Here is a 16,306-nt window from a genome sequence, read left to right as displayed (position 1 = left end):
AAGATTATATTTCACTTTATGGAACGATCAAGTTAAGGGAAGTTGAGGTGAATAACAAAAGCTGAAATCTTTATGTGGGAGGAATGACGCACAGAGGAGTGCGGGTGTCAATCCCACAACAAAGGGAATACGAGACCAGCGCGCCTCCAACTACGCCACAAGCATGAGAACGGTGGTCAGAGGGAAATACTCAGAGGAGGGAAGGGACAGGTGTGGTGGCGCAAAGATCGGTGCTGGCAACGGTCAAGTACGGTAGTGGTCCCACAAGAACCATGGGATACGAAGTCTTCCCACATTTTTCCAGAGCAGAGTGGCGCAGTGGAAGCGTGCTGGGCCCATAACCCAGAGGTCCGTAGATCGAAACTACGCTCTGCTAATTCGTTTTATTAAAGTAAGTGTAGGTGCGTTCATTGACTGTGGTGAGGAGTTCGAATATGGGGAAAATCAGGTGCTTAGTTGCTGCTGTCATGGTCCTGACCTGCAACCTGAAAACGATTAGTTCTCCATGAGACATTGCATTTCCGGTAGCCCTAAGCTTGAGGCTTAAAGTTTTGTCCAGTCCTCTTTGTAACCCCCCTTCAATCCAAAAAATCCTTCAGGCGTACATGCTTGAGTGTGCCGGCTGCGATCTTCGCAAGATTGTAACTAAACGTAGTGATTATATTGAACATAAAATAATTCTTTTTCTCATGTGGGGTGGCAAGCATTATTAATACAGTCAACCGGTCGATAGTTAATGTAATGAAAATCAGCCTTAAAAAGCATTACTAATTCACTATGAATAAATGTCTTGATTTTTGTATTAATTCGCTGTAAAGAAATGGTTACTTCCGTGTAATGAAAAGGATGGTGGCCTCAAGTGGAAGATCAGTGTAGTTTTCATGCACATAATTTGTGAATCTAATACAGTACCGTGCCAGTGGGGAAAACTTCGTAAGAATACTACTAAGATTGATGTTTATTCCCATGTGAGAAGTAGAGAGCGAGCTAATTTATAGAGTATTTTATAGTGAGTTGATATATCCAGATTTATTTATTTGTTTATTTTATTTATTTATTTTTTCAAGTGACTGTTCATGACAGCCCTGCTAGCCAAGTAGTAGGTGTTAACAGAAAATTATGTGCATTAAAATCCAGTTCAAAATGCATTAAGCACATGTTTTATTAATGAACTAACTCGTATATACGTGTGTGCATATACTTGTAACCAAAACACAGACTTACAAAACCTTACTCCCTACTGCCAGCACCTTGGGTTGTGATAGTTTGTCAAGACCACAAAACTCAATATTGTTTTTCAGAGCAGAGTGGCGCAGTGGAAGCGTGCTGGGCCCATAACCCAGAGGTCCGTAGATCGAAACTACGCTCTGCTAATTACTTTTCTGGGAAGGTCTGCTCGTTGACCCTAGTCAGAAGTTTGTAAAAAGATGGCGCACTGTTAAAAAAAAAAGTTTGAAGGGTGACGTAGAGAACTGTTCAGCAATATCTTCACCAAAAGAATGTCGTCTTATAGGTCTCCAAATTATAGAGATTGTCCAGGAATTACAAAATAGGGAGCACATAGAGCGATAGCTACTATTTGGGGATGGTTCAGATGTCAAAGGTTTGTGGTCGACAACTCTAGGTCTCACCACAATCCTTCAAAGATCACTAAAATTCAAAAAGAAATGTAAAATCCACAATGAAACATCCTCTTTGGAAGCGATTCTGTTGATAAACGAAGTCACAAGCCGAGGGTTATTTCATAGTCTTTCTATGAAGAATAGATTCGATATACGAGTACCTTGATGAACAGGACATTAGGGATTACAAAGGAGGAGCGTGCCGACATGAAACCTTTTGGTCCACAACTAGGTCGGATGCGAAGAAATCATAATAATGATAAGTAGATAAAAATTATGATAATATAAATAATAATAGATAAAATAAGTAAATAAATACATAGGTATAGTTAAATAATAAACAGGTAAATAGTAAATAATAAATTGACATAATGATAAATGAAAAGAAATTAATAATAAACAAACAGAGAAGTAATAACAGACAAATAAATGATGCAAAATAAATGGCAGGCTATAAAACTAGACAGAGCTGAGAGCGGTCTCTTTAGTCTGGTATAGTTTGAACGTGCTGCAGGTGTGCTGCTTGCACAAAGCTTAGGAACATGTTGAGAGAGACAAAAGTGTTTAGGCAGGGAGCACAAACGCACGTTTGCTAAGAACGTCAGGGGCTGTTCCATCCGGATTATAAACCTGCCTAGTGTCGATGGCAGATAGGCAGGAAGAATACAGGGAAAATTCGGATGGAAGGTACGAGTATGTTAGAGGGACCAGTTACAGAAAGAATAGCGCCGAAATCGTCCAAAGTAGAGTTTTTAATAACAAATTCGGCATTGAGTTCAACTTAGACATAACAGAAGCAGTTGCTATGAAAGAGAGGATGTACAGACGAGATGAAAAGCGACTGCACATGACAGCGCAACTGACAAATAGGTGACATCATGAAACTTAAGAGAAAGTTAAATCAAAGTACATTATACGTATAATTTGCCCCACCCCTTAAAAAAAATCAAACGTGCGTAGACCTTGTTTCACACTGCCAGTACAGTACCTTTGATAAGGATTGTGTATCAAAACACAAAGACCATAATTCTCTTTTCAGAGCAGAGTGGCGCAGTGGAAGCGTGCTGGGCCCATAACCCAGAGGTCCGTAGATCGAAACTACGCTCTGCTAATTACTTTTTTTGATGTCTGATTAAGATTTTTCTTACAAAAATATATATGTAGGAGAATAGTTCGAAAAGGTCGAGTTGTGATAATTTGCTCGAACTAGATAACTATGGTCTTGTACTTGGTGACTCGTTCAACATTTTATCGTGTCACTAGATTTGGTTCTAACGGCAAGTGACTAAAATAAGCTGAAGAGTGGCCCTTAACGTGAAAGTGTTATAAGCATTGATGAGGCTGTGATGGGAAAGATAAACGAGAACGGTCGTCAAAGGGAAATGCACAGAGTGGAGAAAAGTTCAAGTGGAGTGCATCAGAAGTCGGTGCTGGCATCAGTCAAGTATGATACTGGTCTCATAAGAACCATGGAATTCAAAAATCACAAACCCCATACTTTTTTCCAGAGCAGAGTGGCGCAGTGGAAGCGTGCTGGGCCCATAACCCAGAGGTCCGTAGATCGAAACTACGCTCTGCTAATTACTTTTCTAGAGAGGTCTAGTGCAAGGTCTAGTACTAGAGAAGGGTATGCTCTGACCTTGGTCAGGAATTGATACGGAAAAAAAGAGGTGTGTACCGGTTTCTGTCACGTAACTACACACACACACACACACACACACACACACACACACACACACACACACACACACACACACACACACACACACACACATCCACATCTGTCACCTGACCATCATATCAGCAATATTATGAGGAAGGCGTACAGATTGCTGAAGAAAATACCTTCACTGCATGGATGAAAAGATGAATAAGAGAGATCCTAATCTATTCAAGATTGGAATATCGAGATAAAAAAAAAAACTAAGTGATTCTCAGCTTTGTAATAACCCGTTCGATATATATATATATATATACACATATATGATATATATATGTATATATATATATATACATATATATGTGTGTGTGTGTGTGTGTGTGTGTGTGTGTGTGTGTGTGTGTATGATATAATATATGTAAATGTATATATTATTTATTTATTTATTTATTTTTAAAGGGCCAATGAGAGAGGGCTAGATTGCGGTGTTCAAATCACAGAATACTGTAGGTTAGGGTAGGAAAGTATCAGGTGGGCAGGGGCACAAATTGAAGAAAGTCTGAAGGATGTGAAAAAGTACAGTTTCCCAAACATGCGCCAACTCGGTGATAGCCTTGGAGCTGACAGAGCACAAAACGAATTACGATAATTGGGGAGTAAGAGACAGGATCCCACGAATGTAATTCCTTTCCTGTACACTAAAATTGGTTAAATGCAATTAGGTAAATACAAATGAGGTGTAATGATACGTGGATGAAATCTCTCGAACCTATTACGCCATCACAGGAGAGTGGGAGGAAAAATAACCGTGGGATTACGGTTCGAGTACAAATGTGCCCGTGACCCCAACAAAAAGAAAATGTAGGTTGATATCATGATAATTAATAACACATAACATTAGGTCATTATTGGAAAAAAATGTGTGCGAAGGATGTCGAGCATATGGAATAGTTTACAAGAAGAGACATTGCATGTTCATACCCCAATAATAAAAAATAAAATAAAATAAAATTATAATAAAATAGAATAATAATAAGATATAATAAAAATATTAATAAATAGTAAAAATAAATAAATAATGAAATAAGATAAATACAATAAGATAATAATAAAAAAAAAAAAAAAGAGTAGACAAATAGCATGGGACCTAACTAAACTAACGAACGAGAGCCGACAGGTACCTAAGGGAAAATCACAAGACCTTGCCAAGTATATTTACGACCCTCGCCACACACCCTCTATCATAGCACTTCGCTCTGCCTTACCTGGATCCCACTCCCTCAGGCGGCCACGGTCAGTGGTCGGCCCCAGGGATCGTTTGAAAGTGTATTGTTTTGAGTGTCTGTTGTCTGGAGTTAGTTTTGGTGACTGAACCGGGTGCAGTTCTTCTTCTTCTTCTTCTTCTTCTTCTTCTTCTTTCTTTATCTGACCATTGTATGAATTGTAATGGCCACACGTGTGTCGAAAAGAGAGAGAGAGGTCGTGGTATATCCAATATACTCGTAGGAAAGAGTTTGCCCAAAGAGCTAAATGTCCGAATACTTAAGAAATCGTATTTGGTTGACACAGGTTTACGTGCACATTAACGCACATGTAAGTTAGGGTGTGTTCTTGGATAAACGAGAGTTGAGAATAAGGTGTCTTATTTTGATTAAGTTAATCTGATACTACGAGGGTGGTTCAATGACAGGTAATCATGACTTGTTGATTGCGTTCACGCACGTGCTTGATGCTCCCCAGCGGCCCAGCACTCTCGACTTTGGTATATAATTCAGTATTACTTCGGGTGAATGGAGAATGGCTCTGTATAATACAAAGAAGGGATGAGGGGGTAGGAGTAGAGAGTTGTTTGTATATTTTGACGCAACCCGAAGGGATATATCTCTCTCCGTTTTCTCTATTTTCCGCATGAGGGGAGGGAGATGGGTGGTGGTGTCGCCAATAAAGGGAGGCGGGCTTGCTGTGGATGTACTGTGTCTTGCTGCATTGCCTCTGACCTAGGGCAGTGGGCGGGAGACAGGGATGAACCTTCATCCACGAGGAGCTAAGATAAGAAGGGGGAAAGGATGGTGGGTGGGAGTGGTTACGTGCCTTCTGACTTGGCTACCTCCCTTATAAGGGGGAAAAAACCTTTGGTACATAGATTCATCCGGAGCAGAGTGGCGCAGTGGAAGCGTGCTGGGCCCATAACCCAGAGGTCCGTAGATCGAAACTACGCTCTGCTAATCACTTTTTTTTTTTTCTTGGACAGCTGAATATACTGTAGAAGGTTAAGATGTTGACGATTGAGCATGGTTTAGGAGAAAAGGCAACTCGTTTCGTTGCAAAGGAGAATGATGAACAGTTGTAGAATCAGTCATTAAAAGTCCACTGCTAAGCTAAGGTCTCTCTTAACCTCTCGAGTCGTACGACTGCGCCACGTCACTCCTGCAAACTTTTATTAGGTCTTTCTACCTGTCTGGTCTACCTTCTCCACGCCGCGAATTACAGCGGTACCTTTCCCATAAATGCTCGATAGAACCCTCGCTGTGTTTCAACCATGTTTGTGCATAGTTTAGTATTGCCGTTTATTCTACCGAGTCAAGTGCCTTTTCGTAATCTACAAACGCCAAACACAAGTGTTTGTTATGAATGAGCGGTTTCTCATATGTAGGCGGCCAGAAATGGAATGTTGATATCCAAGGCTGCCTGTTCTCTTTGCTGGTTTTCATGTAAAATTATATCCATTCAATATGTAACAATCTTGGGAAAAGTATAGATGTATTAATCGGATGATAAACACTAAGATATATCTGGTTCCTTGTCTGTTGATAAAAGATCACTACATCATTGCATCTTAACTGAGATAAAGGAAAGAGTCGAGGAAATGCAAGAGAGACATTCCTGGTGAATACGATTATGTAAACAGTTACATGTCAGCACGTACCTGCTGCCTCCCGAGACACGTGACTGGAGTGAATAATTAATTATTATTCATGATCAGAAGGGATTGCTCTCAGTTCTTCCAGGAAGAGCAGAGTGGCGCAGTGGAAGCGTGCTGGGCCCATAACCCAGAGGTCCGTAGATCGAAACTACGCTCTGCTAATCACTTTTTTTCGGGACATAATTTAATGGAATGATAAACTGTTGACGTGTGAACATAGTTCAGGAGAAAATACAGCTTGTTTCGTTGCAAAGAGTAGTCGATGTCAAAGATTCGAAGAATCAGTCTGTCAGCCATTAGGTGTCCAAAGAATTACCCAACCATTAAGAGTCCAAAGAATCAGTCATTCAATTATTAGGAGTCCAGTGAATCAATTAGTCAACCAGTAGGAGTCAAAAGAATCAGTCAGTCAGTCATAAGGAGTCCGTTGAATCAGACAATCATCCATTAGGAGTGAAATGAATCAGTCAGCTATTAGGAGTCCAATCAATCGATCAACCATCAATTAGCATTTCAAAGAATCAGTCAGCCAACAATTAGGAGTCCAAAGAATCAGTCAATCAGCCATTAGGAGCCCAATGAATCAGTCATTCAGCCATTAGGAGACCGATGAATCAGTCAATCAGCCATTTGGAGCCCAATGAATCAGCCAGCCATTAGGAGTCAAAAGAATCAGTCGATCAGCCACTTGGAGTCCAAAGAATCAGTCGATCATACATTAGGAGTCCAAAGAATCAGTCGATCAGCCATTAGGAGTCCAAAGAATTAGCCAATCAACTATTATGAGTCCAGTGAATCAGTCCATCAACTATTAGGAGTCGAAAGAATCAATTAATCAGCCATTAGGAGTCCAAAGAATCAGTCTGTCAGTCATTAAGAATCCGAAAAATCAGTCATTCAGCCATTTGGAGCCCAGTAATTCAGTCAGGCAGCCACTGGGAGTCCAAAGAATCAGTCAATCTGTCAACCAACCATTAGGAGTCCAAAGAAGCAGTCAATCAGCCATTAGGAGTACAAAGAGTCCGTCAGCCATTAGGAGTCCAATGAATCAGTCAGTCAACCATTAGGAGTCCAATGAATCAGTCAGTCAACCATTAGGAGTCAAATGAATCAGTCATCAACCATTAGGAGCCCAATGAATCAGTCAACCAGCCATTAGGAGTCCGAAGAATTAGTCAATCATCTATTAGGAGTCCAATGAATCAGTCATCAACCATTAGGAGCCCAATGAATCAGTCAACCAGCCATTAGGAGTCCAAAGAACCAGTCAATCAGCTATTAGGACTCCAATGAATCAGTCAATCAGGCATTTGGAGTACACTGCTAAACCTCCATGCAAACCTCTACCATGTCTCTCCACCTGTCGTCTGGTGTCCCTGTTCCACTCTGCGAATTACAGCAGTACCTTTTCTGTAAATATTGAAATATTTCCCATTGATTTTTTAAGCCCCCCCCCACAAGAAAAATAAATAAGTAAATAAAAAAAATCGAGGCGACCAATGAATAGCTCGAGTGAAATTGCATCACGTTGTCGTACTCCTTTCTCGATCTTTATTTTTTTTCTGTATCTCTTATGTACGCGAATAACAGAGTACCTTTCCTGTAAACCCTCTGTAGAACACTATATATTTGATTGCACCATGTTTGTGAATAGAGTTTAATGTTGCCGTTTGTTTTACTGAGTCAAAGGTCTTTTCGTAATCTACGAAAGTATGTTGACGAATGCATGCGGGCGCGCATTCGTTGCCTCCCGCGACTCGCGACTCTGGTAGATGATTTAGTATCATTCACAATAAGAAGAGACTGCATGCCACTGTACTTCCAGAGCAGAGTGGCGCAGTGGAAGCGTGCTGGGCCCATAACCCAGAGGTCCGTAGATCGAAACTACGCTCTGCTAATAATTTTTTCCCCCGGCACATCATTGAATGCAGGTAGTGATAAGCTGTTGACGTGTGAACGTGACTGAGGAGAAAAGGCAACTTGTTTCATTGCAAAGGAGAGTGGTTGGTGCCTAAGAGTAGTCGATGTCAAAGACTCGAAGAATCGGTCTGTCAGCCATTAGGTGTCCAAAGAATTACTCAACCATTAAGAGTCCAAAGAATCAGTCATTCAACCATTAGGAGTCCAGTGAATCAATTAGTCGACCTATAGGAGTCAAAAGAATCAGTCATTCAGTCATTAGGAGTCCAAAGAATCAGTCAGTCAGTCATTAGGAGTCCAAAGAATCAGTCAACCAGTCATTAGGAGTCCGAAGAATCAGTCAGTCAACCGTTAGGAGTCCAGTGAATCAGTCATCAACCATTAGGAGCCCAATGAATCAGTCAACCATCCATTAGGAGTCCGAAGAATTTGTCAATCAGCTATTAGGAGTCCAATGAATCAGTCATCAACCATTAGGAGCCCAATGAATTAGTCAACCAGCCGTTAGGAGTCCGAAGAACCAGTCAATCAGCTATTAGGACTCCAATGAATCAGTCAATGAGGCATTTGGAGTACACTGCTAAACCTCCATGCAAACCTCTACCATGTCTCTCCACCTGTCGTCTGGTCTCCCTGTTCCACGCTGCGAATTACAGCAGTACCTTTTCTGTAAATGTTGAAATATTTCCCATTGATGTTTTAAGCCCCCCTCAAGAAAAATAAATAAGTAAATAAAAAAAAATCGAGGCGACCAGTGAATAGCTCGAGTGAAATTGCATCACGTTGTCGTACTCCTTTCTCGATCTTTATTTTTTTCTGTATCTCTTATGTTCGCGAATAACAGAGTACCTTTCCTGTAAACACTCTGTAGAACACTATATATTTGATTGCACCATGTTTGTGAATAGAGTTTAATGTTGCCGTTTGTTTTACTGAGTCAAAGGTCTTTTCGTAATCTACGAAAGCATGTTGACGAATGCATGCGGGCGCGCATTCGTTGCCTCCCGCGACTCGCGACTCTGGTAGATGATTTAGTATTATTCACAATAAGAAGAGACTGCATGCCACTGTACTTCCAGAGCAGAGTGGCGCAGTGGAAGCGTGCTGGGCCCATAACCCAGAGGTCCGTAGATCGAAACTACGCTCTGCTAATAATTTTTTTCCCCGGTACATAATTGAATGCAGGTAGTGATAAGCTGTTGACGTGTGAACGTGACTGAGGGGAAAAGGCAACTTGTTTCATTGCAGAGGAGAGTGGTTGGTGCCTAAGAGTAGTCGATGTCAAAGATTCGAAGAATCAGTCTGTCAGCCATTAGGTGTCCAAAGAATTACTCAACCATTAAGAGTCCAAAGAATCAGTCAGTCAGTCATAAGGAGTCCGTTGAATCAGTCAGTCATCCATTAGAAGTCAAATGATGCTGTAATGATTATGATTTATCTTATATTATTTGTTTTTGTTTTGTTATCATTTGTCTGTCTGATTTTCATTTATTATTAGTTATATGTCAATTTATTATTATTTACTATTTACCTGTTTGTTTATTATTTAACTATACCTATGCATTTATTTATGTATTTTATTTGTTATTTACATTATCATAGTTTTTATTTATTATTTTATTATTAATATGATTTTTTTTTCGCATCCGACCTAGATATGGATCAAAAGGTCTCCTGTCGGCATGCTCCGCCTTTGTAATCCTTTGTAATCACTCAGCTATTAGGAGTCCAATCAATCGATCAACCATCAATTAGCATTTCAAAGAATCAGTCAGCCAACAATTAGGAGTCCAAAGAATCAGTCAGTCAGCCATTAGGAGCCCAATGAATCAGTCATTCAGCCATTAGGAGACCGATGAATCAGTCAATCAGCCATTTGGAGCCCAATGAATCAGCCAGCCATTAGGCGTCCAAATAATCAGTCGATCAGCCACTAGGAGTCCAAAGAATCAGCCGATCAGACATTAGGAGTCCAAAGAATCAGTCGATCAGCCATTAGGAGTCCAAATAATTTGCCAATCAACTATTATGAGTCCAGTGAATCAGTCCATCAACTATTAGGAGTCGAAAGAATCAATTAATCAGCCATTAGGAGTCCAAAGAATCAGTCTGTCAGTCATTAAGAATCCGAAAAATCAGTCATTCAGTCAGTCAGGCAGCCACTGGGAGTCCAAAGAATCGGTCAATCTGTCGACCAACCATTAGGAGTCCAAAGAAGCAGTCAATTAGCCATTAGGATGACCCCCTCAAGAAAAATAAATAAGTAAAACAAAAAAAATCGAAGCGACCAGTGAATAGCTCGAGTGAAATTGCATCACGTTGTCGTACTCCTTTCTCGATCTTGATTTTTTTTCTGTATCTCTTATGTTCGCGAATAACAGAGTACCTTTCCTGTAAACACTCTGTAGAACACTATATATTTGATTGCACCATGTTTGTGAATAGAGTTTAATGTTGCCGTTTGTTTTACTGAGTCAAAGGTCTTTTCGTAATCTACGAAAGCATGTTGACGAATACATGCGGGCGCGCATTCGTTGCCTCCCGCGACTCGCGACTCTGGTAGATGATTTAGTATTATTCACAATAAGAAGAGACTGCATGCCACTGTACTTCCAGAGCAGAGTGGCGCAGTGGAAGCGTGCTGGGCCCATAACCCAGAGGTCCGTAGATCGAAACTACGCTCTGCTAATAATTTTTTTCCCCGGTACATAATTGAATGCAGGTAGTGATAAGCTGTTGACGTGTGAACGTGACTGAGGAGAAAAGGCAACTTGTTTCATTGCAAAGGAGAGTGGTTGGTGCCTAAGAGTAGTCGATGTCAAAGATTCGAAGAATCAGTCTGTCAGCCATTAGGTGTCCAAAGAATTACTCAACCATTAAGAGTCCAAAGAATCAGTCATTCAACCATTAGGAGTCCAGTGAATCAATTAGTCGACCAATAGGAGTCAAAAGAATCAGTCAGTCAGTCATTAGGAGTTCACTGTTGAGCTAAGGTCTCTCTCAACGTCCAGCTAGTAACAAACCAATCATCTTTTCTGGCCACTTCCTGAGCTCAATGTAAATGCTGCTCGTTTATCACCGCTACAGTGTATATCACTTGGGTTGAAGTTCCTCTTCCTGTCTCTCAGCGTTATTCCCGGCATTGATCCCACCATTCCCTCTGTTTACTTCTTAGCGTTGTCTCCATCGCCTTCGTCAGTTTTCAAAATCTATAGATCGTAACTGGGATGCCCATATAAATTTTGCGTCACAGACATAGGTAGAGAGCCTCATAGATGGTTCCTAATTGTTTTCACCAAATATTTCTCAATAATTGATGCGTCTTTGTTACATTAGTTTGCACGATATTTAATAAGTATTTAGTCATCTCGCGTAAGTTGTTATGCTCTTCAACTCCTGGAAGGTTCTTACATTTTATTTTTACAGTAGTTTAACTGCGAATTGTCCAGACAAACTTTACTTTGTTTAATTTTACTCATCTTCAAGCCTATTTTGAGATTGGTTGAAATGATTCAGCATATTTTACAAATTTCTCTTTCTGAAACGAGAATAATACCAATCGCAAATCCCTGGTTATTGAAATATTCCCCATTGGTGTTTAAGCCTACCTGTTCCCAACTCAGCCCTAAGGCCCTGTTCACACTAGCGGTTTGAGCCGCGCGGAAACCGCGGCGGTACCGCATAGTCAAGGAAAAACTGCACAGTTGTGTGTGAACGCCTCCATTGACTTACATTGTAATTGAACCGCCGTGGTTCAAACCGCGGCGGTTCAAACGCCTTGTGTGAACAGGGGCTAAGAATTCCTTCGACGAATTACAGCAGTACTTTCCCCGTAAATGTCCTGCAGGACCTTCACAATGTGTTTGTCACCTTGTTTGTTTGTTATGTCATTTGTTCCGCGGTCAGGCCTTTTCACCATCGATCAAAATTAAATACAAATGTTGAATTTTTTATTACGTTTTCTCTACCAAGTTCTCCATTGTCTGTTGATGGTCTATAGCGAAGTACATCTAAAAACTGCTTGTTCTCTTGACTGGTTTTTACGTAGAACACTATCTACATATAAACTAATTTGTGTGCATTTACTAAGCTATTTTAGGTTCACTTTCTTATGAAATAAAATCACTACAGCTTTGCATGATTATTAAGGTCATCAAAGGAGATAAGACAGTGTGAGGGTAATTCAGAGTATGTATTCGATTGTATGCACGCGCACACTCGTTGCCTCACGCCTCTCGCGACGTGGGTAAATAATTCAGTATTATTCACAGTAAGAAGAGATTGTATTCATCATATCTTCCAGAGCAGAGTGGCGCAGTGGAAGCGTGCTGGGCCCATAACCCAGAGGTCCGTAGATCGAAACTACGCTCTGCTAATAATTTTTTCCCCGGGACATCATTGAATGCAGGTAGTGATAAGCTGTTGACGTGTGAACGTGACTGGGAAGAGAAGGCAACTTGTTTCATTGCAGAGGAGAGTGGTTGGTGCCTAAGAGTAGTCGATGTCAAAGATTCGAAGAATCAGTCTGTCAGCCATTAGGTGTCCAAAGAATTACTCAACCATTAAGTGTCCAAAGAATCCGTCATTCAACCATTAGGAGTCCAGTGAATCAATTAGTCGACCAATAGTAGTCAAAAGAAGCAGTCAGCCAGTCATTAGGAGTTCACTGTTGAGCTAAGGTCTTTCTCAACGTCCAGCTAGTAACAAACCAATCATCTTTTCTGGCCACTTCCTGAGCTCAATGTAAATGCTGCTCGTTTATCACCGCTACAGTGTATATCACTTGGGTTGAAGTTCCTCTTCCTGTCTCTCAGCGTTATTCCCGGCATTGATCCCACCATTCCCTCTGTTTACTCTTAGCGTTGTCTCCATCGCCTTCGTCAGTTTTCAAAATCTATAGATCGTAACTGGGATACGCATATAAATTTTGCGTCACAGACATATTATAGGTAGAGAGCCTCATAGATGGTTCCTTATTTTTTCCACCAAATATTCCTCAATAATTGATGCGTCTTTGTTACATTAGTTTGCACGATATTTAATAAGTATTAAGTCATCTCGCGTTATGCTCTCCAACTTCAAGATTCTTAAATTTTTATTTTTACATTTGTTTTACTTCGAATTATCGAGACAAACTTTACTTTGGTTGTACTTTTACTCATCTTCAAGCCTACTTTGAGATTGGTTGAAATGATTCAGCATATTTTGCAAATTTCTGTTTCTGAAACGAGAATAATACCAATCGCAAATCCCTGGTTATTGAAATATTCCCCATTGGTGTTTAAACCCATTAAACTCCGATGACAAGATTCGTGTCATTTGGTCAAATAAAACAAAAAATCATAACACACCAAAATGTTTGATCAAACACCAGAAAAGTATGACGTCAGTCCTCCTCGCTTCGCTCGCAAGCGAAGCGAGGAGGACTGACGACATACTTTTCTGGTGTTTGATCAAACATTTTGGTGTTTTATGATTTTTTGTTTTATTTGACCAAATGACAAGAATATTGTCATCGGAGTTTAATGGGTTAAGCCTACCTGTTCCCAACTCAGCCCTAAGGCCCTGTTCACACTAGCGGTTTGAGCCGCGCGGAAACCGCGGCGGTAGCGCATAGTCAAGGAAAAACTGCCCAGTTGTGTGTGAACGCCTCCATAGTCTTATATTGTAATTGAACCGCCGTGGTTCAAACCGCGGCGGTTCAAACCCCTTGTGTGAACAGGGCCTGCGGCTCAAACCCCTTGTGTGAACAGGGCCTAAGAATTCCATCGACGAATGACAGCAATACTTTCCCCGTAAATGTCCTGCAGGACCTTCACGATGTGTTTGTCACCTTGTTTGTATGTATTGTCGTTTGTTCCATTGGATCAGGCAGGCCTTTTCACCACCGATCAAAATTAAATACAAATGTTGAATTCTGTATTACGTTTTCTCTACCGAGTTCTGCAATGTTGATGGTCTATAGTGAAGTACATCTGAAAACTGCTTGTTCTCTTGGCTGATTTTTACGTAAAACACTGTTTACATATAAACTAATTTGTGTGTATTTACTAAGCTATTTTAGGTTCACTTTCTTATGAAATAAAACCACTACAGCTTTGCATGATTATTAAGGTCATCAAAGGAGATAAGACAGTGTGAGGGTAATTCAGAGTATGTATTCGATTGCATGCACGCGCACACTCGTTGCCTCGCGCCTCTCGCGACGTGGGTAAATAATTCAGTATTATTCACAGTAAGAAGAGATTGTATTCATCATATCTTCCAGAGCAGAGTGGCGCAGTGGAAGCGTGCTGGGCCCATAACCCAGAGGTCCGTAGATCGAAACTACGCTCTGCTAATAACTTTTTTTTTCCCCCGAGACATAATTGAATGCAAGGATAATATGTTGACGTGTGAACGTGACTGAGGGGAAGAGACAACTCGCTTCGTTACAAAGAAGAGTGGTTTGGTGTCATAACGCTTGAAGAATCACTCGGCCAGCCCGGCAGTAGGAGTTCAGTGCCGAACTCAGGTCCCCCCCACCTCTGGCGTGTCGTGCGCCTGTGCACTTCACACGTGGGAACCAGACTTTAGTATAGTGCCTCTCTCTCTTTCTCTTTCTCTCTTTCTCCTCTCTCCTCTCCTCTCTCTCCTCTCTCTCCTCTCTCTCCTCTCTCTCTCTCTCTCTGTCTCTCTCTCTCTCTCTGTCTCTCTCTCTCTCTCTCTCTCTCTCTCTCTCTCTCTCTCTCTCTCTCTCTCCCTTCTCTCTCCCCTCTCCTCTCTCTCCCTTCTCTCTCCCCTCTCCTCTCTCTCCCTTCTCTCTCCCTTCTCTCTCCCCTCTCCTCTCTCTCCCCTCTCCTCTCTCTCTCTCTCTCTCTCTCTCTCTCTCTCTCTCTCTCTCTCTCTCTCTCTCTCTCTCTCTCTCTCTCTCTCTCTCTCTCTCTCTCTCTCTTTCTCTCTTTCTCATGAAAGAGTTCAGAGTAGTTCAGGGGAGAGAGATCTTGTAAGGAAAGACAGGAGGAAAAACAGACCGGGGGGACGATACCCGTTGTGTGTTTTCTTTCTTAACAAGAGGGCCTTCACCTCTTTCTATGTATTGTTAATGTGGTCGTCCGCTTCTGTCTTTCCCATCCCACCAATAGGTAACATATTTGCCCCATCCACCTTCGTCTTTTCTGTCTACATACCTTGTCCAAATTTCATTTCCGGTCCTTTATCGCCAACGCGTTATCTTTCACCTCGGTCCTCTTTCAGGTTGTCACACTGGGAAGCTTCCACAGGCTTCGCCAGCGTCGACCGTTGAGAGTTCGTTGGAGTTAAAACGACTTCGGTTGCAATATTTGAATTTTCAAATCTTCAAATATCAAATTATCTTTCCGTTGTATATAGCAAAGGTGAATTGTGAACTAAGAGGTTGTAAACCTGTACGAATATTAGACATATTGTTGAAATGTTCTAAAAGAAGTCTAGATTTCCGTACGCGAAGTCATATTCTAGTTACTCAAATAGAGGTAGAGTGTCGAAGGAAAAATAGCCCAGTGTGATACGCCTTTACCCAGTTTGTCCTTTTCCTGTCATTAAGCCTTATCCATCGCCATCGTCAATTTCCACATCTTTCATATGAAGATCATATTTTGGGCTTATGCATCGATTGTAGATTTTACGTATCGAATATGTTTCTCTATTTACTAAACATTTTCTAGCCCATTGTGATGCCTTTTTATTATTAGTTTGCTGACCTTCAGTTAGCTTCGCCATCTGGCCTAGTTAAGTAAAATCTTCATATTCAATATTCCCACCATCTATTATAATTACTTTGAAGTTCCTACTTTAATATTAATTTATTTTTACTCGTGTTCATCTTCATACCTACTTTGAGATGACTCAACATGTCTTCCAAAGTCTACTTCACTCCGCCACGTATGAAGTCGACTGTATGCACGCGCATGCTCACGGCCTTGACAGGACCCGTGGACTGAGGTGGAAGATGTTTCAGCTTCATTCACAGTCATAACTGATTGCGCTTCTCACTCTTTCCGGAGCAGAGTGGCGCAGTGGAAGCGTGCTGGGCCCATAACCCAGAGGTCCGTAGATCGAAACTACGCTCTGCTAATCACTTTTTATTTTTCCGGGACATTGCTGAATGCAGAGAGTGGCTGTCGACGTGTGAGCGTGATTGAGAAGGAGAACCAAAAGGGT

The 16,306-nt window shown here is 41.2% G+C and overlaps 1 protein-coding gene and 2 non-coding genes across 3 annotated transcripts in view; all 3 read left to right on the top strand.

Annotated features, from left to right (window-relative positions):
• Positions 1–16,306, top strand: part of LOC143024572 (dynein axonemal heavy chain 7-like) — a 377,264-nt gene that overhangs the window by 240,358 nt on the left and 120,600 nt on the right. The window lies entirely within an intron of this gene.
• TRNAM-CAU (transfer RNA methionine (anticodon CAU)) lies at positions 14,394–14,465 on the top strand. The gene has a single exon. It is a non-coding gene; the product is annotated as a tRNA-Met (tRNA).
• Positions 16,148–16,219, top strand: TRNAM-CAU (transfer RNA methionine (anticodon CAU)). The gene has a single exon. It is a non-coding gene; the product is annotated as a tRNA-Met (tRNA).

Source organism: Oratosquilla oratoria, chromosome 4, assembly GCF_046742065.1.
Source record: "Oratosquilla oratoria isolate Oo_2021 chromosome 4, ASM4674206v1, whole genome shotgun sequence".
Taxonomy (NCBI): Eukaryota; Metazoa; Arthropoda; class Malacostraca; order Stomatopoda; family Squillidae; genus Oratosquilla; species Oratosquilla oratoria.
This window is presented reverse-complemented; position numbering and strand designations above follow the sequence as displayed.